Source organism: Bos javanicus, chromosome 14, assembly GCF_032452875.1.
Source record: "Bos javanicus breed banteng chromosome 14, ARS-OSU_banteng_1.0, whole genome shotgun sequence".
Lineage (NCBI taxonomy): Eukaryota > Metazoa > Chordata > Mammalia > Artiodactyla > Bovidae > Bos > Bos javanicus.
The window spans coordinates 62,716,006-62,739,630 of NC_083881.1; the positions used below are offsets into that span (position 1 = coordinate 62,716,006).

Here is a 23,625-nt window from a genome sequence, read left to right on the forward strand (position 1 = left end):
CACCATTCTGCTGGAAGTGTGAGTTGAGGGTGCCAGCATGGCTGGGCTCTGATGAGAGCTCTTTTCCAGTTTGCATCGTGCTGTCTCCTGACTCAGAGAGCAGAGGGAGGAAGCGAGTGCTCTCGGGACTCTTCTAAGGACACTAATCCCATCGAGGGGGCCCCACCCTCATGACCTCATCTCATCCTAATTACCACCCCCAGCCCCCACCTCCTATTACCATCACATTATGGGTAGGGTTTCAATATAGCCATCAGGGGGTGGGGAGACACAAGTATTCAGTCCATAACATGAGACAAGCACAGAAGTAGAGCCGTGTTAGGAGATACCACAGTAATCAAGGGCAGAAGCGATCCAAGGTGGCTTGGATCAGAGGAGAGAGAGTAAGAGGTGATTGCATTCTCAGGCATCACACTATATTGAAATTATCTACTTTTTTTTCTGTCTCCTCCACCTGTGTAGTGCATTTTCAGCACCTGTCACAATGCCTCACTCATAAAAATCATGAAGTAGCTCCTTTTGGGGAATGTACTATTCTCATTTTGAGGGTTGTTTAAAACTAATTACCTCAACCTGTGAATAAGAGGGGAGAGAGGTAGAAAAGGTAATTTATTTAAGGATTAAAAGAAAAGTAAGTGGTTGATACTGGGTTATTATGAAAAAGAGGATGTTTGGGGGAGTATATTCTTGGTCATAGAGGCTGATTTTAAGGAAATCCTTTCTTTCCCAATACAAGTCTGGGGGTTTTGGTCAGACTCAAAACTGTTTCAGTCTGATGTAGTACTTGGAATCACAGCATTGCACAATTCCTGTACACACTTTTCCCACAAAATGCAGCATGGATCCTTGAAGCCGTGTGACGTGCTGATTTATGGATATGTCTCTATCTGTATTTTTGAGAAGTCTTTAGCCATTGTTGGGGGGGGGGTCATAAATTCACATAATCACTGAAGCAAAGCAGAAGCCATGATCTTAAATACTATTTGTTCATTTTATCACGTATAAAATGGGGATACTATTTTTGGCTCACAGCATTAATGTCAAGATTAAGTAAAAGAGTTAATATAAAGATTTCTACACTGCTAGGCAAATAGTCACTCAGTCGTCTCTGACTCTTGCTACTGCATTACTGTAGTGCACCCAGCTCCTCTGTCCATAGAATTCTCCAGACAAGAATACTGGAGTGGGTAGCCATTCTCTTCTCCAGGGGATCTTCCCAACTCAGTGATTATACTTGTGTCTCCTGCATTGAAGGCAGATTCTTTACTGTGTGAGCCACTAAGGAAGCTTCCCAGGTGGTGCTAGTGGTGCAGAAAGAACCCATCTGCCAGTGCAGGAGACATAAGACATGCAGGTTCAATCCCTATGTTGGGAAGATCCTCTGGAGGAGGTAATAGCAGCCCACTCCAGTATTCTTGCCTGGATAATCCCATGGACAGAGGAGCCTGGTGGGCTCCAGTCGATGGGGTCTCAAGAGTCAGACATGACTAAAGCAACTTCAGTTCAGTTCAGTTTACTTGCTCAGTCATGTCCGGCTCTTTGGGACCCCATGAATCGCAGCAAGCCAGGCCTCCCTGTCCATCACCTTCTCCTGGAGTTCACTCAAACTCATGTCCATCGAGTCGGTGATGCCATCCAGCCATCTCATCCTATGTCGTCCCCTTCTCCTCCTGCCCCCAATCCCTCCCAGCATCAGAGTCTTTTCTCATGAGTCAACTCTTCGCATGAGATGGCCAAAGTATTAGAGTTTCAGCTTTAGCATCAATCCTTCCAAAGAACAACCAAGGCTGATCTCCTTTAGAATGGACTGGTTGGATCTCCTTGCAGTCCAAGGGACTCTCAAGAGTCTTCTCCAACACCACAGTTCAAAAGCAGTCCAAATCTCACATTCATACATGACCACTGGAAAAACCATAGCCTTGACTAGACAGAACATAGTTGGCAGAGTAATGTCTCTGCTTTTGAATATGCTATCTAGGTTGGTCATAACTTTCCTTCCAAGGAGTAAGTGTCTTTTAATTTCATGGCTGCAGTCACCATCTACAGTGATTTTGGAGCCCCCAAAAATAAAGTCTGACACTGTTGCCATTGTTTCCTCATCTAATTCCCATGAAGTGAGGGGACCAGATGCCATGATCTTCATTTTCTGAATGTTGAGCTTTAAGCCAACCTTTTCACTCTCCTCTTTCACTTTCATCAAGAGGCTTTTGAGTTCCTCTTCACTTTCTGCCATAAGGGTGGTATCATCTGCATATCTGAGGTTGTTGATATTTCTCCCAGCAATCTTGATTCCAGCTTGTGCTTCTTCCAGCCCAGCATTTTTCATGATATACTCTGCATATAAGTTAAATAAGCAAGGTGACAGTATACAGCCTTGACGAACTCCTTTTCCTATTTGGAACCAGTCTGTTGTTCCATGTCTAGTTCTAACTGTTGCTTCCTGACCTGCATATAGGTTTCTCAAAAGGCAGGTCAGGTGGTCTGGTATTCCCATCTCTTTCAGAATTTTCCATAGTTTATTGTGATCCACACAGTCAAAGACTTTGGCATAGTCAATAAAACAGAAATAGATGTTTTTCTGGAACTCTCTTGCTTTTTCCATGATCCAGCAGATGTTGGCAATTTGATCTCTGGTTCCTCTGCCTTTTCTAAAACCAGCTTGAACATCTGGAAGTTCACGGTTCACATATTGCTGAAGCCTGGCTTGGAGAATTTTGAGCATTACTTTACTAGTGTGTGAGATGAGTGCAATTGTGTGGTAGTTTGAGCATTCTTTGGCATTGCCTTTCTTTGGGATTGGAATGAGAACTGACCTTTTCCAGTGCTGTGGCCACTGCTGAGTTTTCCAAATTTGCTGGCATATTGCGTGCAGCACTTTCACAGCATCATCTTTCAGGCTTTGAAATAGCTCCACTGAAATTCCATCACCTCCACTAGCCTTGTTCGTAGTGATGCTTTCTAAGGCCCACTTGACTTCACATTCCAGGATGTCTGGCTCTAGGTGAGTGATCATACCATCATGATTATATTGGTAGTGAAGATCTTTTTTGTACAGTTCTTCTGTATATTCTTGCCACCTCTTCTTAATATCTTCTGCTTCTGTTAGGTCCATACCATTTCTGTCCTTTATCAAGCCCATCTTTGCATGAAATGTTTTCCCTTGGTATCTCTAATTTTCTTGAAGAGATCTCTAGTCTTTCCCATTCTGTTGTTTCCCTCTATTTCTTTGCATTTAGCACAGGCAAATAGTAGTCACTCAAATCTTTGCCTGTTTCAGCTGGTGTTATTGTTGAGCTAAGGAAAATTCATAGGGAGAGTATCAGCCCTAGTTCAGTTTATTGTGTTTTGCTTTGTTACACTTCACAGATATGGCATTTTTTTGCAAACTGAAGGTTTGTGGCAACTCTGCTTCCAGCAAGTCTATTGGCACTATTCCAACAGCATTTGCTCACTTCATGTCTCTGTATCACATTTTGTAATTCTCAAAATATTTCAAATGTTTTCATCATTATTGTCTTTGTTATGGTGATTTGTGATCATTGATCTTTGATGTTACTATTGTAATTGTTTGGGGGCCTCACAAATTGTGCCCCTATAAGATGGCAAACTTTAATTGATAAATTGTATGCTCTGACTGTTCCACTGACCTATTGTTCCCCCATCTCTCTCCCTTTCCTTGGGCCCCCCTGTTCCCTGAGATACAGCAATATTGACATAGGCCAGTGAATAATCCTAACAGTGGCCTGTAAGTGTTCAGGGGAAAGGACAGGACACACATCTCTCAATTTTAATAAAAAACTAGAAATGAGGAAGGTGTGTCAAAAGCCAAGATCAGCCAAAAGCTAGGCATCTTGCTCCAGTTAGCCAAATTGTGAATGCAAAGTTCTTGAAGGAAAGTAAAAGTGCTATTCCAGTGAACACACAAATGGTAAGAAACCAAAACAGCTTATTGCTTGTTGAGGTCCTTTAATGGACTGGAACTTGGTGGTCCAGAGTCGACTGATAAGAAAGTAAAGGAGAGAAAGAGGCTGATATTCCTTGGTTTACGCAGAAAGCCAATAAAGCCCCTGGCACGGGGTTTGCTCTGTTCACGGAGGCCTCAGGCGCCCTCTCGATGGGGTGAAGGCGCAGAGCACCTTCTAGAGAGGGTCTTAGAAGCCCGAGCAGGAAAGTAAACTCAGAGAGCCTCTGCGCTCCAGGGGATCAGCCTGAAAAAGAGGGGGAGAGAGAGAGAGAGAGAGAAAGAAAGAAAGAGAAAGAAAGACATGGGGACCAGAGCTCTGGTGGAGCAAAGGTGTTTTAATCAACATGGTGTGGGCATATATACTATCTTACAAAGTAGTTATTCTCAGCAAAGATAAAGATTAAAATTCCAGACTTACAAAACATAGGCAATCCATATTAAAGAGAGAGATTTGTAAACAATCACTTTTACCATAAGGTTCACAAGAAGGAAAAGGGTACTTATCACCATATAGAAACGCTAATGAAGGAAATGCCTGGATTCCTCAGTCCCGGGAGAGGCTTGCCTCTCCTCTTAATTCCTGAATATTCAGGAATTAATAAGGAGCAGAGAATTCCTGACAGATCCAAAACAGCACACGGGAAACCTCCTGTTAAATGCTTCCTGACAATTGCTGACATGGAGAAAGTTTTACTGCTTTGGATAGAAAATCAAACCAGTGACAGCATTTCTTTAAGCCAAAACCCAATCCAGAGCAAAGCCCTGACTCTTTGCCATTCTGTGAAGGTTGAGAGAGGTGAGGAAGCTAGGGTGTAAGAGTCTGAAGCTAGCAGAGGTAGGTTCATGAGGTTTAAGAAAAGATGCCATCTTTATAACATCAAAGTGCAAGGTGAATACTGCAGCAGGTGCTAATGTAGAAACTGCAGCAAATTATATAGAAGCTCTAGCTGGGATAATTAATGAAGGTGGCTACACTAAAAACATATTTTTAGTTTAGCTGAAGCAGCCTTATATTGAAATAAGATATCATCTAGGACTTTCATAGCTAGCGAGGAGAAGTCAATCCCTGGCTTCAAGCTTCAGAGGACAGGCTGACTCTCTTGTTAGGGACTAATGTACCTAGTAACTTGAACTTAAGGCCAGTGCTCATTTACCATTCTAAAAATCCTAGGATCTTTAAGAATTATGCTAAGTCAACTCTGATTTGCTGTATAAATGGAGCAAAGACTGGATGACAACACATTTATTTACAGCATGGGTTCCTGAATATTTTAAACCCACTCTGGATAACTAATTTCAGGGAAAAAAATCCTTTCAAAATATTACTGCTCGTTGACAGTGTACCTGGTCATCCTAGAGTTCTGATGGAGCTATACACTTAGATGAATGTTGTTTTCATGTCTGCTAACACAATATCCGTTCTGCAGCCCAGAGATCAAGGAGTAATTGCAGCTTTCAAGTCTTAAAATTTAAGAAACAAAGGCTGTAGCTGTCATAGATAAATAATTCTTTTGATGGATATGTGAAAGTCACTCAGTCATGTCCGACTCTGTGATCCAATGGACTATAGCTCTCCAGACTCCTCTGTCCATGGAAATCTCCAGACAAGAATACTGGAGTGGGTTGCCATTTCCTTCTCCAGGGGAACTTCCCAACCCAGGGATCAAACCCAGGTCTCCAGCATTGCAGGCAGATTCTTTACCATCTAAGTCACCAGGGAAGCCCTTGATGGATATGGACAAAGTTAACTAAAAATCTTCTAGAAAAGATTCACCTTCTAGATACCTAAAGGTCATTTAGGTATCTGAATGATTCACAGGAAAAAATCAAAATATCAATATTAATAAGAGTTTGGAAGAAGTTGATTCATGGGTGATTTTGAGAGGTTCAAAACTTCAGTGAAGGAAGTAACTCCATATGTGGTGGAAATAGCAAGAGGACTAGAATTAGAAGTGGAGTCTGATGATATGTCTGAAGTGTAGTAATCTCAGATAAAACTTGAGCGGATGAGAAGTTACTTCTTATGGATGAGCAAAGAAAGTAGTTTTTTGAGATGGAATCTGCTTCTGGTGAAGATGCTGCCAAGATTGTTGAAATAACAACAAAGGATTTCAAATATAACATAAACTTTGTTGATAAAGCAACAGCAGATTGACTCTAATTTTGAAAGATGTTCTATTTTGGTTAAATGCCATCAAACAGCATTGCATGCTACAGAGAAATTTTTGTGAAAGGAAGAGTCGATTGATGTGGCAGACTTTGTTGTCATCTTATTTTAAGAGACTGCCACCACCCCAAACTTCAGCAGCTACCATTCTGATCAGTCAGCAACCATCAACCTTAAGGCAATATCCTCCATCAGCAAAAAGGTTACAACTTGCTGAGGGCTCAGATGGGTAGCATTTTTAGCAATAAAGTGTTTTTAATTACAGTATGTACATTTTTTTAGGCGTCATGCTATTGCATATTTAATAGACCACAGTATAGCATAAACATAGCTTTTATATGCCTTGGAAAATGAAAAAATCCATACAACTTGATTCATTACGATATTCCCCTTATTGTGATGGTCTAGAACTGAACATACAATATCTTATGCTTGTGGTAAATTTAATGAGCTTACCATCTAAAGTGCTGGTGGGAGCAGTGGTTCAGCCAAAAAAAAAAAAAAATTTAAGAGCTTATATAAAAATAATAGGATATATCTGTAGTGAGTTATTAAGGGAAATTAGGGTCTGCATCTATTTGTACGCCAGTATGGTGGTTTTGGAGAAGGAAATGGCAAGCCACTCCAGTATTCTTGCCTGGAGAGTCCCAGGGACAGGGGAGCCTGGTGGGCTGCCATCTATGGGGTCTCACAGAGTCAGACATGACTGAAGTGACTTAACAGCAGCAGCATGGTGATTTTATTTGTATTTTGAAAATGGTTGTAAGAACAGCAATAGTTTATGGGCACAGCTTTGGGTCCCCTCAGGACCAGGGTACAAAAGACCAGTAGAAATTGAGGGGGAGTGCCTCAATAGACAGGGAGGTTGATGCTGATCAGTACAAGTACTGCCAGTAATAATAACGTGTTCCAGCTTCTATATAGAGACTGGGAATGGGCCAAAATGACAGTTAGAATAGAGCATAGGTCCTGTGCTCTACTTACAGAGATTATTTTTTTCTTTCCTTGTTCTTTGAGATGAGAACAAAGAAACAATTGACTGGATATAGATGTTTCATGACAATTAAATGACATTTTCTTCAGAATAATTATAGGGTTTACATGTTTCCTTTTGACAGTTGATCAAAAGGAAATGAAAATTTGCAATGCAGACTGCCCCCATGTAGATCAATAAGTAAGCTGCTGCATTTAATTTTCTTCCTAGGACTTTGGAAGGCAAGCTGAGGGGTCTTCCCAGAATTTTCCTTTTCCACTGTCTCAATTGGCGCCGCCCTATATAATTGCTCCACTGATGCTGCCAGTGGGTTGTTGTCAACTTCCATCATACTCAGAAAATTTTATGGCTTCTCACTAAGGCTTTCCTGTATTCTGAGCCTCAACTCTCGTTAAAGAACAATATACTTGAGTACAGTCTTTAATTTCCTAGTATTTTGAGAACCCATTAACCTGTGAACATTCATGGACTCCTTCCCTTTTTCTGGAAATGTTTTCCCCTATGCTATTGACCTTAAGAAGCCTGGATACTAATGGTTTTTACATTTTTATTTCCTGAAAGTCTCATCAGGTTTGGCCAAAAATACTGTTTTAGTACCTTTGTCTTAAAGAGTGCTGTGAAATTCCAAGGCAGGCCAAACTCAGGACACTGGTGGGAGTGATTTTCACCAATGGGGAGGCCTTACGTACAGAAACTTAAACTTGAAGGAAGAACATTGAAGGATCCCTCTTATCTTTCATGTGGGTGCCTCTTAAAATTGCAGCCTTTTAAAAAGAGGTTTCCAGGACCTAGTTTTTCAGCCAGTACTAAGAGCCCTTTCTTTTCTCTTTTTATTAACCAGAACATTTCATAGCCTTGCTAACAGCAGGGAGAAAGTTTTTTCACATTCTACATGCACACTATATTTTTAATTTTCTAAAACTGTAACTAGCTGCCAAAACTATTCTGGCATCCTATGAAGCAATGCCATTTGTCATCAGAAAACTTTTGAACTCTGCATAAATGCAAAATATCAAAGGACATTTTTATATCCTGACAAGGCTTATAAAAACAATTTGACCGCATTTTATGGGTTTTGTTTGGGTTGAATATGATTCTGGTCGTCAGAAAAGGACTTTTCTTTTTTTTTTTTGGACTAATTATATCAGTAAAGGTTTAATCAGGAAAATAGAAACCACATTAGGTATGTCAAACAAAGGAGGTTTAAAATAGGGGACTGTTTTCAAAAGTAAGGGCTGAGGAACACAAAAGGGAAGGTGGGTTAACACAGCCACTACCACCAGAAGAACAAAGAACTGAGGTGGTGCCCAGAGCCGTGCTCTACTTGGAATTGTCCACGTCTGCATCTGCTCTTGGACCTCCTGTTCCTGCCGCTGGAACTGCAAAGGCTCCTGGAGCCACGGACACCCAAAGCTGCTGCTCCTGGAACAGTCAACACCCTGGGAACCCAGGGCCGCCTGCTGCCTCCACTGCTGGGCATGGCACGGGAAGCAGAGAGAGGATGCACAATGGCTTCTCTCCTCCTCCTACCTTCCAGACACATGCCAGTGTGTCCCCCTGCCGAGATCTAATAGATAGTCAGTTGGCAGGATTCTGGGGAGTGTAGCTGGCAGAGTCCAGCTCCCTGCAAAACAGAGCTGAGCTGAGGAAGGGAAGGAATAGAATGGAGAGCAAACAGGCAAATCACAACTCATGTCTGTCCTTCACACAGAAGAGAAATGTGTTCTAGGCACTTCTGACATGCAACAGCACAGCGTCACACCCCCCTTCCCAGCTTCGTGAATCGATAAATGTTCACTTGGCTTTCTTTCCACTTCCCCAAATATTTTAAATTTTAAATAGCTTCCATTTTTTAATAGTTAAAGATGGAATATGAATGAAAAAAATCAAGCAATGCATCCTGTAGTTTATCTTTTGAAATTTGTTTTTTAGCCTGTTTTGGAGGAAGGCAACTTTGGCTTATGTTTTCACAAAATGCTCGTTGGTCTACAAATATTTCTCATTTAATTCTTAACAATAGCCTTATGAAATAAGATTTACTTTTATATACACCACCCCTCCTCTTTAAAGCAGAGTCTCAGAAAAACCTTCGCAGCTCTTCCTCTCCAGAGCTGAGACAAGAACTCTGCCTGATGCTTTCCAGACAGCACATGGGAGCTTTGTAGCCTGGGGGAGAAATGGTAATTTTTTTACTTGCAACCCAAGAGAGATCTTGAAAAACAGGATTTGTAAATAGGTTGCTGAATTTTTTTTTTTCTACTGTAATGCTACTGTGAGCTCAAAGAAACAGTGTATATTCCAGTGCATACTGATGCCTGTCTTGAATTTCCAGAGCTCTTTGCTTGAATCTCTTTATAACACAGGTTTCAGTATGTTTTGTATAGTATCTATTTGCTTTTCTGTCATTCCTTCCCAGTAGATTGTAAGCATCTTAAGGACCACTGTGGTGGTCACATTCATCTCTGGACCCCAGATCTGATGGAGGCCTGCTACTTAGGAAGAGGTCAAGAAATGTGCGGCGTGGAACTGTGGGTTTGGAAGGTCCTGCCCTCTTCATGAGCTATGCAGGACCAAGCCACAGGAATTACGATCTTCAGAGACTTGATTCATATCCTTCTTCACCACTTACTAGCTATGTGACCTGGGAAGGTTACTAATTTCTCTATACTCTCTTCCATATGTGGGTTAGTTGCTTAGTTGTATCTGACTCTTTGCTACCCCATGGACTGTAGCTTGCCAGATTCCTCTGTCCATGGGATTTCCCAGGCAAGAATACTGGAGTGTGTGGCCATTCCCTTCTCCAGTGGCTTTTCCCAACCCAAGGATTGAACCCAGGTCTCCCGCGTTGCAGGCAGATTCTTTACTGTCTGATCCACCAGGGAAGACCACCTACACCTCAAAGATCATTATAAAAATATGTTGGTTCACGTATGTAAAATTTCTGACACTGTAGCTACCATATGCTAAGTACTTAATAAATGCCAGTTTACTATTGTATACTTTTTACTGGTTAAAAAACATAACAATCAGGACTTCCCTGGTGGTCCAGTGGTTGAGAATCTGCCTTACAATGTGGGTGGACAAGGGTTTGATCTCTGATTGGGGAACTAGGATCCTACCTGCCACTGGGCGACTAGGCCAACCCACTGCAGTTACTGAGCCTTCGCACTCTGGAGCCGACAGAACCACAATTAGAGAGCTCGCCTGCTGCAACTAAGACACCTCACAGCCAAATAAAAGTGAAACTGAAAGTGTTAGTCGCTCAATTGTTTCCAACTCTTCGTGACACTGTGAACTCTAGCTACCAAGCTCCTCTGTCCATGGGGTTATCCAGGCAAGAATACTGGAGTGGGTAGCATTCCCTTCTCCATGGGATCTTCCTGATCCAGGAATCCAACCCAGGTCTCCCACATTGCAGGCATATTCTTTACCATCTAAATAAATAAATATTAAAAAATAACAATCAGTTTCATCAGATTGCAATAAAAATACATTAAATGATTTTTTTTAAAGATTTGTAAATGAGAAATAAGAAAGACTTAGCTCATTTATATGTTGAATATTTAGAAGCTTTCTTGGGGGGAAAGCAACTGGTTGAATTGAAGTGATCTGAGTTTTCAAGCACAGATTTAGATGCCTCAGTCCATTTAAGCTGCTATAACAGAATCAGTTCAGTTCGGTTCAGTCGCTCCGTCATGTCCAACTCGTCCATGTGACCCCATGGACTGCAACATGCCAGGCTTCCCTGTCTATCACCAACTCCCAGAGCTTGCTCGAACTCATGTCCATCGAGTCAGTGATGCCATCCAGCCATCTCATCCTCTGTCATCCCCTTCTCCTCCTGCCTTCAATCATTCCCAGCATCAGGGTCTTTGCCAATGAGTCAGTTCTTTGCATCAGGTGACCAAAGTATAACAGAATACCATAGCTTAAAAATAGCAAAAATGTATTCCTCCCGGACTAGTGCCTAGGAAATCTAAGATCAGGGTGCTGGCATCAGGGTGTCTAGTGCAGGTCAACTTCCTGGCTCACAGACGGCTGCCTTCTTGGATTGTCACATGGCAGAAGGGAGGAGGAGCTCTTCAGAACTCCTCTCAGTAGAGCCCTAATCCTATTCTTGAGGGCTCTGCCCTCATAACCTTTTCACTTCCCCAAATCTCCGCCTCCTAACATTATGCATCAGGGGTTAGAAATTCAACATATGAGTTTCAGGGGGGACACCAGTGTACGATAGTGGATAAATCACTTCGTATGTGTGTGTGCGCATGTTCGTGTACTTGCACATGTGTTATTCACTTCCTCTACAAAACTCTCCTTGGAAATTTCACTTGCAGGTTTGCTTACTATGAATTTTCTATACATTTGAGGATTAAAATGTCCCTGTTTGGTTTTGCTTCCCTGTTGCTTTCCCAAGTACCTGGGTGTTTGCCACTTCTGCTATGAAAGCATTAGAAAGCTGGTGCTAATGCAGATAATTCAAATACTGGCTGCATATTTTCAAGTGTATTGTTTTGGAGAAGTTTGAAGGTCAAGGGTCAGTATACGCTAACATTTGTGACCCTGTGGACCGTAGCCCTCCAGGCCCCTCTGTCCATGGGATTCTCTAGGCGAGAATACTGGAGTGGATTGCCATGACCTCCTCCAGGAGATCTTCCCCACACAGGAATCGAACCCATGTCTTAGATGTTTATATGTTGCTATTTATAATAGAGAAGATCAAGAAGCAAGCAAACTGTAGCAATCAGAGAATTAATATTAAATATACTATGGCACATCATTTCATTAGAATTTATATAGCAACTGAAAAGGATAAATATGGAGGCTTTGAAGGCTTTAAAAAGTATTCATCAGCCCACAATTCATGAAAAACAGGGAAAATGTTTGGCTTCTGGATTTGAGTGCCAGCTCTCGTGTGAATTATCTGACTCCACGGATTAAATCAGGCATCTCAGGCAGGGGATGGTCACTCTTCTAAACTCAGTGTCCTCATATCTATATGGTACTTACCTCATGGGGCTATTGAAAAATCAAATGAGGTAATTCACATGAAGCGCTCAGCACAATGCCAAATGCAAAACAAGCCCCCCTAAAAGAATCATACCTAAATATTATCATTGTAACTATGGTCATTTTTTTCTATCAACATTAAAGGTTAGAAGAGAGCATGAGAAAAAAGTGGGATAAAGTTCTTAAGAAGGATAATGGAATGAGTGAATATGTTATTTTGGAGCATTTCCCTTTGTAATGTTTTATATGTTGGGGACATTTTAGAAAACGTATTTCTCCGTCCCAATGCCTCCCAGGGGTTAAGTCCTCCTATCAGAGGTCCTCCTCTTTCCGTCAGCTAGAAAGCCTCATTTCTCAACCCTGCCACAGCTCTCAGAATGCAAGCGTTAAGCCTGGGAGTCCACCACACAGATTCTAAATGGACCAATTGTATCTTCATCCTTTCCACAGCTGTTTTTGGAGAAGCTGCTGTTCTTAGATGCCTGATTATCCCACACCTGTGAGGATATGAGATCGCTCCCTGAGAACCAAATCATGGTTGAAATTTCTGATGTCAGAGGGTCTTTTAAAAAATGGGATGGCTTAGCATTTCCTCAGAATGCCGCATTCACGGGAGGGGTCTTCCACCTGACCTGTCAGGAACAATGTGTCTTTCAGGCAGCGGCTGCAGTGAATGGGACGCTCTGAACCTCCTCTCTTTAGGGTTATTATTCCGAAATCCTCATTGTAGGCAATGCCCTCTTGGCAGCTGGACAGTAAAATGCATCTTTCTATCAATTCAGTCTCTTTACTTTTTTTTTTTTTTGATAGCTGATTGGCTAAAGAAGTAAAAAGCCAGCAGAGCTACATTTTATTTCAGTGCACCTGCATTATTTATGCTGTCAGAAACTCAAGGCAAGAGGCTGAAACCGTGATTATTATTAGGCTTGGGAACTGCAAAGACAGGCAAAAGAGACTTTTCTTTTAATGTGGGTGGCAGGGAAATAAAATGACAATCCAGAAAGTACAAATTCTAAGGCATGAACTCTAAAAACAATCTGCCAATTAACTGCGAAGAGGATGGCATCTTAATTAAGCACTGCCCAGGCTTCGCGGGGCTCGTCCACTTGCCACTCCAGTTCGGAGGGAAAGGTTGATTCCTTAGAGCCTCCTTGTAGAGCCTTCCCAGGAGGAAGAACAAGATACTTCCATGCTGGTTGTTGTTTAGTCACTAAGTCGTGTCTGACTCTTTTGCAGCTCCATGGACTGTAGCCCACCAGGCTTCTCTGTCCATAGAATTTTCCAGGCAAGAATACTGGGTTGCTATTTCCTTCTCCAAGGCATCTTCCCAACCCAGGGATCGAACCCAGGTGTCTTGCATTGGCAGGTGGATTCTTTACTACTGAGCCACTGGGCAAGCTCTTCTATCCTGGTACATGAATCCTTATGAGAAGTGCTGTTTGAGCTTGACCAAGGAATTGGAGCTGCTGGCAGTGGGGAGAAAGGTGGGGACATCCTCAAAGCTTCTATGGTTGAATGATGAAAACAGCATCTTCTGATTTTGAAATGGACAGAGACTTTCTGGAGACCAGGCCACGAAGAGACCAGGAATGTGCAAATATAGTTTATCAGATGTTTTTCCTGGTGGCTCAGACAGTAAAGCATCTGCCTGCAATGTGGGAGACCCAGGTTCAATCCCTGGGTCGGGAAGATCCCCTGGAGAAGGAAATGACACCCCACTCCAGTACTCTTGCCTGGAAAATCCCATGGATGGAGGAGCCTGGTGGGCTACAGTCCACAGGGTTACAAAGAATTGGACACAACTGAGCAATTTCACTTTATTTGAGTATAGTCACTCAATTATCTCCAAGTCTACATTTTCATGCAGTAAAAATGGGCCAGCAGCTGAAATATGGGGAAGAGTGTGGGGTCCTCTGTGTAATGGACAGATTTTTACCCTGAAGCCTAATCCTGAGACTTTTCTGGGGTTCAATCTGGACAAATCCTATAATTAGAGACATTCTAAAGCTGTCTGCTGCTGCTGCTGCTGCTGCTAAGTCGCTTCAGTCGTGTCCGACTCTTCGCGACCCCATGGACTGCAGCCTACCAGGCTCCTCTGTCCATGGGATTTTTTAAGCAAGAGTACTGGAGTGGGTGCCATCGCCTTCTCCAAAAGCTGTCTAGTGTCTGCAGATTAACAGATCTGTTGAAGATGATTGCTTGATGATATGTAACCTGGGGGCCATTTGCATAAGGTTTTTTGTGCTGATAGAAGATACATACTCTGCATAATCATACTCTGTATACCTTCAGAATCAGGAATTAAAAAAAAAAAAACATTACTTTAAAAACATTTCATCGGTCTTTGTATTAGAACTCAGATGAACCTAGGACCCAGTCTGCCACCTGTTAACCATTACCTGATTACATAGATTTACAAAGCCCTCCTTAAACTGCGCATGACCAGCTCACTCATTGTGTGCCACTTGCTTCTCTTAGTGCTCTGCATCCTGGCCTCTTTTTCAGTTCCTAAAACATGCCATGCACCCTCCCACCTCAGAGGTTTTAAACCCACTTTTTTCTCTGCTCAGTGAACTGACTTGCTCCCAGCTCCTCAACGACTCACTCTTTCTTCTTCACTCAAGGGTCATATCTTCTGAGACCTTTTCTGTGGACTCCCAGACTGTGTTAGGTCCTCCGTGGCGGGCACCATGTAGCTCTCCTTCTGTATCACTCGTTATTTACTGAAGGTTGTAATTATTCAGTAGCTATAAACTCCAGGAGACCAGAGTCTGAGTCTTTCTTATTCATTGCTATTCCCCTGACACACAGAGAGAGCACTCATTGAAGACTGTTAGGTGAGTAAGTGAGTGAAAGTGAATAACGAGCGAATGAATGCAGATATTATGGATATCTAGGCCAGATATCAGTGAATCTAGATAAAAAGTCTTTTCCGTTTTGAGGAATCAGTGACACTAATTCTGTGAAGGACAAAGATGTGCTGATGATGTTTATATTAGACCTCAGTGGCTCCAAAAGATCAAAAATCCATTCAAGCTGGCCAGGCAAAAAGAGAAGTTATTCATTCGCTATTGAGATGCTCATAGACCCCAAGGAGTCTGGAGGAACTGGAGAGGCCTGTGGAGCTCAGACACTCAGCCGGGGACTCGTGCTGTAGGACTCAGACTCCAAGCCCCTCATCCTTGTTTAGAAGTTTCCACTGTTACTCATTCCCACGCGAACAGCCTCAATGAGTCAGGAATCTTCGTTTCATCTTGACTTCATGATTCTCCTCCTTTGGGGAGGGTCGCCTCAATCTCCCTGCCCTCTGCCAAATTGCTTCTCTACTCCCATTCCGGTTTAAGCTCTCTTTACTGGCAATTGAGTGTTTCATGGTGAAATTCCTCATAACAAAATTTCTTGGAGAAAAGGCCAATGCCAGATCTTGATGCTCCAGAAAGTTCTCTGAGTCCCTCCAGCCCTGGCACAAGTTTACCCAGCACTGTGGGCTCCCACTTCTATTTGGTGAGGTTACTGATCTCACGACTGAGCCCTGAGGATGCTGACAACCGTACACTGTGGGAAACTCAATCATTGAACATCTCATTTTACATGTTAAAAAAAAAATCAAGGCCCTAAAAGCTCTGGCAATGAGCTTAACCCTCAGGCTGTGGTCAGGTGGTCAGGAGCCGCATCCCTGGGGTCTCTATGCAGCGCCATTTCAATGATCACGCTGCCTCTTCAGAGAGATCTTACTTTTGGTTCTTTGGTTGGTATCAAAATATATGAAAAATGTTTTTGCTTTCCACAGATAAGAGTACAGGAAATTAAAACATCCTCAAGGCAGGTTTAACAGGACAGACCTCCAGGATAGCTTTGGATATAAAACACCCCATTCCAATGGACAGGTACACACTGCTATATCTAAAACGGATAACCAACAAGGACTTGCGGTACAGCACAGAGATCTCTGCTTAATGCGATTCGGCAGTCTGGAGGGGAGGGGAGTCTGGGGGAGAATGGATACATGTGTATGTGTGGCTGAGTCCCTTCACTGTTCCCCTGAAACTATCACCACATTGTTAATCAGCTGTATCCCAATAGAAAACTAAAAGTTTTTATAAAAACCAAAACCATCCCATTCCACTCAGCCAGAGGATACACTCTTTCCTGCAATGCTGAGCTACATCTTACTTGTAGATCACAGCAAGAGAGCAGTGTGGTCCCTCAGTTTCTTTTCTTGCTTGCTGTTTAGCACATTCTTTGACTTGAACGTCAACCCAGTCCTTGAAAATATTGTTATTGCAATTGAAGTCCTTTTATAGATGGAAATCCTGGAATCAGAGGACTTGATGGAAAGGCAGCCCTTGGCCTTCTGGAATGTATGATGTGAAGATATTGCCATAGATTTTCTGGTAGTGGGTTTGCTCCTAGCTGGGAAGGACAGTTCCCCCCGCTGAAGGTCTGTAGTACTTTTCTGTGCTTCTCTTGGGATATTTGCTTTCTCCCTTTCTCTGTCCTGCTAGCTGCTTGAGGCTGGATTCATCTTCATTTCTCCTGCAAAGTTACACTTGGGAGACATGCCCAGTACACACCTGTTGCCTGTATTAGTTTTCTATTGCTGCTATGAAAAATTATCCCCATCTTAGTGGCTAAAACAATACACGTTTATTATCTATCAGTTCTGGAGGTAAGAAATCTAAATGGGTCTCACTAGGCTATGCTCAAGATGTAGGCAGGGCTGTGTCCCCGTTTATAGGCTCTAGGAGTGGATTCGCTTCTCTTAGTCCATTCAGGCTGCTGTAACAAAAATACCATAAACCAGCTGGCTAATAAACAACAGAAATTTATTGCTCACAGTTCTGGAGCCTGGAAGTCCAAGATCAGGGTGCTATCATGATCAGGTGAAGGTCCTTTTCTAGGTCATAGATCTCTCATTGTGTCCTCATGTGGTGGAAGGGCCAAGCAAGCTCTCTGGGACCTCTTTTATAAGCACCTCATACCATTCACGGAGAAGGCAATGGCACCTCAGTCCAGTACTCTTGCCTGGAAAATCCTACGGATGGAGGAACCTGGTAGGCTGCAGTCCATGGGGTCTTGAAGAGTTGGACACAACTGAGCGACTTCACTTTCCCTTTTAACTTTCATGCATTGTAGAAGGAAATGGCAACCCACTCCAGTGTTCTTGCCTGGAGAATCTCAGGGACGGGGGAGTCCGGTGGGCTGCCGTCTATGGGGTCACACAGAGTCGGACACAACTGAGATGACTTAGCAGCATACCATTCATGAAGGCTCCACTCTCAAGACCTAAACAATCCCCAAAGACCCTACTTCCTAATACTATTACATTAATGGTTAGGTTCTCAACATACAGATTTTAGGAGGATGCAAACATTTAGATGTAGCAATTTCCTTTCCTTTCCCAGCTCCTAAAGGAAGATTGATTGATTCATGGCCCTTTCTCCAACTTCAAAGCCAGCAACATTCGGCCAAGAACTTTCCATGCGGCCATCTTTCTACCATTCTCTTCCACTTTTAAGGACTTTCATAATTACATTGGTGTCACTAGATATTCCAGAATAATCTCCCTATATTAAAGTGAGCTGATTGGCAACCTTAATTCACCACTGACACACGGGATAACAAGTTCAGAGCTTTCTGGGATTAAAGCACGGACACCTCAGGAGCAGCAGAGGAGAGCATTAATTATATGGCCCAAACATGATAACTGAAATCAGTAGCCTATTAGAGCAAAAGTCAAGAAGATGGCAGTCTCCTTGAGACAAATGTCTTTTTGAAAAGTTGTAATAAATTGTTCTTTTGTCTGACTCTTTGCGACCGACTCTTTGTCCGAGTCTTTGCATGGACCGTAGTCCGCCAGGCTCCTCTGTCCTCCAGGCAAGAATACTGGGGTGGGTAGCCACTCCCTTCTCCAGGAGTTCTTCCGACCCAGGGATTGAACCCTGGTCTCCTGCATTGCAGGCGGATTCTTTACTGTCTGAACCACCAGGGAAGCCCCCTTTCCATAACTGAATTGCCTTTTATATTCACCAGGGAAGGTAGTTATGCTTCGAATGTCCTAGTTAATTATTTTGTACATTAGGATTTATATACATTTGATTTTATTAAAGCAAGATTCACATCTTTTACATTGTTAACACATTTGTTTTCTATTAAGTCTGTGTGAGGGTTATTATGGAAGAGTTTTCACATTAATAAAAGGACTAGGAATTTGCCATTTTTGAAGTATATGATGCAGGTGTTTTTAGGGATGGATTTTTTAGAAGAGAAGCTAATGGCAAGTTTAATCCTATTTTCCCTCTTTTATATAAAATGAATAACTTAATAGGCTAACTATGATTCTATACTGTGGTTTTTCAGTTCAGTTCAGTTCCGTTCAGTCACTCAGTCGTGTCCGACTCTTTGTGACCCCATGAATCACAGCACGCCAGGCCTCCCTGTCCATCACCAACTCCCGGAGTTTACTCAGACTCATGTCCATTGAGTCGGTGATGCCATCCAGCCATCTCATCCTCTGTCGTCCCCTTCTCCTCCTGCCCCCAATCACTTCCAGCATCAGAGTCTTTTCCAATGAGTCAACTCTTCGCATGAGGTGGCCAAAGTACTGGAGTTTCAGCTTTAGCATTATTCCTTCCAAAGAAATCCCAGGACTGATCTCCTTCAGAATGGACTGGTTGGATCTCCAAGGTTTTTAACTGTCACTAAATGCTATTAAGTGGAAATATAGACTATGAAAATATAAATGCAAATTCATAGTTCTCTTGATGTTAAGAGTTATTGTAATTTACTTACTAAGGAATTCCATGTAAATCAGAAATCACTTCATGTAAGTATTCTTTAGACAGCATAAACAGGGTAAAATGGACCCTAATTAGTACATTTCTTAATTATTCTTCCTAATTGTGAAATTTAGCTCTCTCTTTAGCTATTTCAGAGGCACTACTAAACTTGAGCATCACTATTTACACGACCCTGCAAGGTCATTAGTTATCGCTGTTTCACAGATAATCAAACGAAGACTCAGAAAGGTTAAGTAAGTTGTCCAAAGTCACAGAGATGAAAAGTCATATTTGGGGAGCCCACAATTAAATCTGAGTGTACCCGATTCCAAAGTTCATACACTTTCGATTGCAATGCACCAGGAATCCTTGATGTTCACATTTTGGACAAAAACTCAGCAAAATGTTTGACTTGTGGTTGCAGATAAATTTCAGGACTGATGCCATATTCTTCTTTATAGGAATTGCATTTCAACATAAGCACCACAAGAAAGCATCTAGATTCCTTATGCTTTAGAGTTTATTTCTTTAACTCTTGACAGTAAGAAGGAATATAATCCTTAATCCTTGATGATCTGTAAAAGTCAGGTTTATAAATGTGCAAGAGAGTCTGACAGCAAAGACAGTTATGGTTCTGAGAGAGAGAGTCTTGATCACTCAGTCGTGTCCGACTCTTTGCAACCCCATGGACTGTGGCCCACCAGGCTCCTCTGTTCATGGGGTTTCCCAGGCAAGAATACTGGAGTGGGTTGCCATGCCCTTCTCCAGGGGATCTTCTCGACCCAGAGAACAAACCTAGGTCTCCTGCATTGCAGGCAGATTCTTTACCATCTGCGCCACCAGAGAAATAGTGCATGTAAATTTTGGTGTATTACATTTTTGTTGTTCGGTTCAAAATATTTCTACATTGGAATGTAAATCTTTTTAATTCATGGATTATTTAGAAATGTATAGTTTGGTTTCCATTTACAGATTTTCTATTTGTCTTTTTAATATTGAGTCCTAGCTTTGTTCCCCTGAGTACACAGAGTACAAAGAGTATAGTCTGTGATTTTGATAATTTATAATGTTTTGGAAAAAACTCCTGTGGCCAGCATATAGTCAATATTGTTAAATATATTTGAGAGGAAAAGTTGTGTATTTTGTAATTTTTAAGATTATCATTCATCATGTATTGTCAATTAACTGCATCAATTAATTGTATCATTAAAGCATTCTTTATCTCTACCTTCTTTCATTACTTATTCTATAAGTGATTGGGTAAATGTGTGGAGTAAAGAGTTAGAATTTTTGTATTAATATAGTCTGATGTTTGTTGCTTTTTAATTGGAATATTTAGTCAGTTTATATATTATAGTAATCATAATAATTAGTGAAATGTGTTTATGATCAACTCTTCAATGTTACTATTTCTTCCTATTTATCCTATCATTTTCTCTTCTCTCCCACCTTTTTTTTTTTTTTTTGCTTCTTTTGGGAATCAAGTAATTTTAAAAATTATTTTCCTGCTGTATTAGTTTGTTAGCTATACATCCTTTTGTTAATCTTTTAATGGATACTACAAGGATTACATTGTGCACCTTACCTTATTAGAGACTATTATGAATTAGGACGGGCTTTCCAGATGGCGCTAGTGGTAAAGAACCCACCTGCCAATGCAATGAAGTGTGGGTTCAATCCCTGGGTTGGGAAGATCCCCTGGAGTAGAGAATTGCAACCCACTCCAGTATTCTTGCCTGGAGAATTCTATGGACAGAGGAGCCTGGCAAGCTACAGTCCATGGGGTCACAAAGAATTTAACATGACTGAATCGACTTAGCATGTATGCACATTAATTAGGATTTTGACCAGAATATAAGAATTTTAGAAAACTTTGATTCTCATCTTCTCTTACCTTTTGTGCTAATGTTACCCTATATTTTGAATCTATACACGTTAACCCCTATAATACATTGGGGTTTATAAAGTTAGTATTCATTTAAATTCATACATCTGCCCTTTCTATATCCCTATATTTCCATATAGGATCATTTTTCTTCTGCTTAAACAATGCTTCAGAAATGTATGTAACCCTATTGAAACAATACCCTCAGTTTTTGACTGAAATGTCTTATGTCACTTTCATTTAAAATTTTTAATTAAACTTTTATTTTGAGATAAGTGTAGATTCTCATGCAGTTGTGAGCAACAATACAGAAAGAACCCATATGCTCTCTCTTCGCTTTCCCCCTAAAGGTAATATCTTGCAAAGCTGTAGTAGAGTGTTACAACCAGGATATTGACATTAATACAATCAAAATACACAAAGTTTGTCTCTCCAGTTTTGAGAATGCTAGGAGTCCTGTACTACTTGGGGATTATCAAGTAGTTTGAGGGAAAACATAACAGAAAATGTGGAGATTGTTGGGCTTATATCAATATATTTTCTTTTTATCTGAGATCTTGGTACTTAAAGATTTTGCTGCCTTTTCTACTCTTTGATGCCTTCCAGTCACTTAAAAAAAAAATCTACCCATTATTATCTCAGTGAAGATATTAGTTTGAACACAAAAAAACTCCTTTATACTGTGAAACAAAAATTACTGAAGCCTGTGAGACCCAAACATTTGCTTCAGTTAGGACTATAAAAGTTGGGGTGATTTTATTCAGGATATTTTCAGTATTTTACTTTGCCCATTTTCTTTGATTCAAGTCTTCTGGATTAAGCTTTCTTGGCATATTACTCCTTGTGTTGCGTGTGTTAGCTCAGTTGTGTCCAGCTCTTTGAGACCCCGTGGACTGTAGGCTGCCAGGCTCCTCTGTCCATGGGGATTCTCCAGGCAAGAATACTGGAGTGGGTAGCCATTCCCTTCTCCAGGTGGTCTTCCCGACCCAGGGATTGAACCTGTGTTTCCTGCATCGAAGGCAGATTCTTTACTGTCTGAACCACCAGGGAAGCCCATATTACTCCTTAGGCCAAAGCTAAATTAAGATAAGCAGAGTTCTCAAGTGCAAAAAAGATCAGTTGGGCTTCCCCCAATACTAAGAAATTAAAAATAAAACAACCCCCAAGTATAAAATAGCCAAAAGAAATAATCCAATGCTTTTCAAAAATATATCAAATGTAAATTATCTCCAAAATCTATGGAGCTAAGTTTCCTGGTGTAGATACTGACTCTGCCATGTACTAGACAGGCAAGTTATTTAACTGCTCTATGCTTAAGTTTCTTTAGTTTTGAAATGTGGAAAAGAATACCTCCTACCTCATAGTTATTATACTGAATGATTTAATACACCTATAGCACTTAGAAAGATACTCCGGATATAGTGGGTGCTCAACTGATCAGTTAATGTAAAAGATTACCCAATATCAACAGCAATAGCCATAAAATACATCAGTATAAAACTTATGTGCACTTATAATAAACATGATTTAGTAGGGATAAATTTGATTTACTTGACAAATTTACTTAAACTCATTCATTGCTAGAAAATTTTGTGATTACTCAGTATTTTTTCTTCCTTCCTTGGCCTTTTTTGGGGGTTGAAAGGAGGCTCTCCTTTGTTAGCAGAAAGAAAAAAAGAACTATTTCTTTCTCTGCATTTATTTCCCAGTAGAGGAAGTTTCCTGGGTAGCTCAGCTGGTAAAGAATCCACCTGCAATGCAGGAGACCTGGACTTGATCCCTGGGCTGGGGAGATCCCCTGGAGGAGGGCATGGCAACCCACTCTGGTATTCTTCCCTGGAGAATCCCCATGGACAGAGGACCCTGGTGGGCTACAGTCCATGGGGTCGCAAAGAGTCCAACATGACTAAGCACAGAGGCGTCACCAACATTTATTGAGCACACATGGTGTTGTGGGCCCTAGGCTAACCACAGAGTTGTAGAGATGAGTAAGATTCATCTTTTTCCTGAAGGTCTTTATAAACTTATCAGAATCAGACAGATAAATAAGAATTGATATACCTTGAGCCACTTACCCTGAGGCAGGGTGTCAGAAATTTAGAAAACCTTAACTTTGTAATCCTCATACCCACCTTAGGATGTAGGCATTGAGTAACTTGCCCAGATGAGGTTTGAACCCAATGCTTCTAAAAACTTTGAAAAGTGGGAAGGTCTATGGCCTTCCCACTAATGTTGAGATAGTGACACAGCAACACTTCTACCTAGAAATAAAAGGCTAATTATAGTTGTCTACTCATGGTCTAAACCACCTGTTAATTCAAGTGTGTGAACCCAAGTTAGACTGCTTGTTTAGTGGCATTTACCAGTTATTTCCGGCAAAGTGGTCAAACTAATAATAGGCAACTTTGACATTCATATAGCAAGTGAAAGCTATGGTGCAGTGCTATTTTGGAAGGGGTATTTTTAAATTCAGTGAGTCATGTTCACCTAAAAAAATGAGTTTTTGTTTAAAAAAGAAAATGACTCATATTCTCTTCAACATGGTGGGTTGTGTTGGAGAAGGCCCTCATGTGTATTTCCTATGATATTTTCAACTACATTTGGATTAATTAGCCAGACTGGTAGCAACCTGGGGTTTCCCAAGTGGCGCTAGTGGTAAAGGACCCGCCTGCCAGTGCAGGAGACAAAAGAGACGCGGGTTTGATCCCTGGGTCAGGAAGATCCCCTGGAGGAGGGTATGGCAACCCACTGCAGTATTCTTTCCTGGAGAATCCCATGGACAGAGGAGCTTGCCAGGCTAGAGGCCATCGTATCACAAAGAGTCTGACA

General features: G+C 41.5%; 1 protein-coding gene across 5 annotated transcripts in view; it reads left to right on the plus strand.

Annotated features, from left to right (window-relative positions):
* NCALD (neurocalcin delta) overlaps positions 1–23,625 on the plus strand; it is a 468,302-nt gene that overhangs the window by 349,914 nt on the left and 94,763 nt on the right. The gene's annotated exons all lie outside the window — the stretch shown is intronic.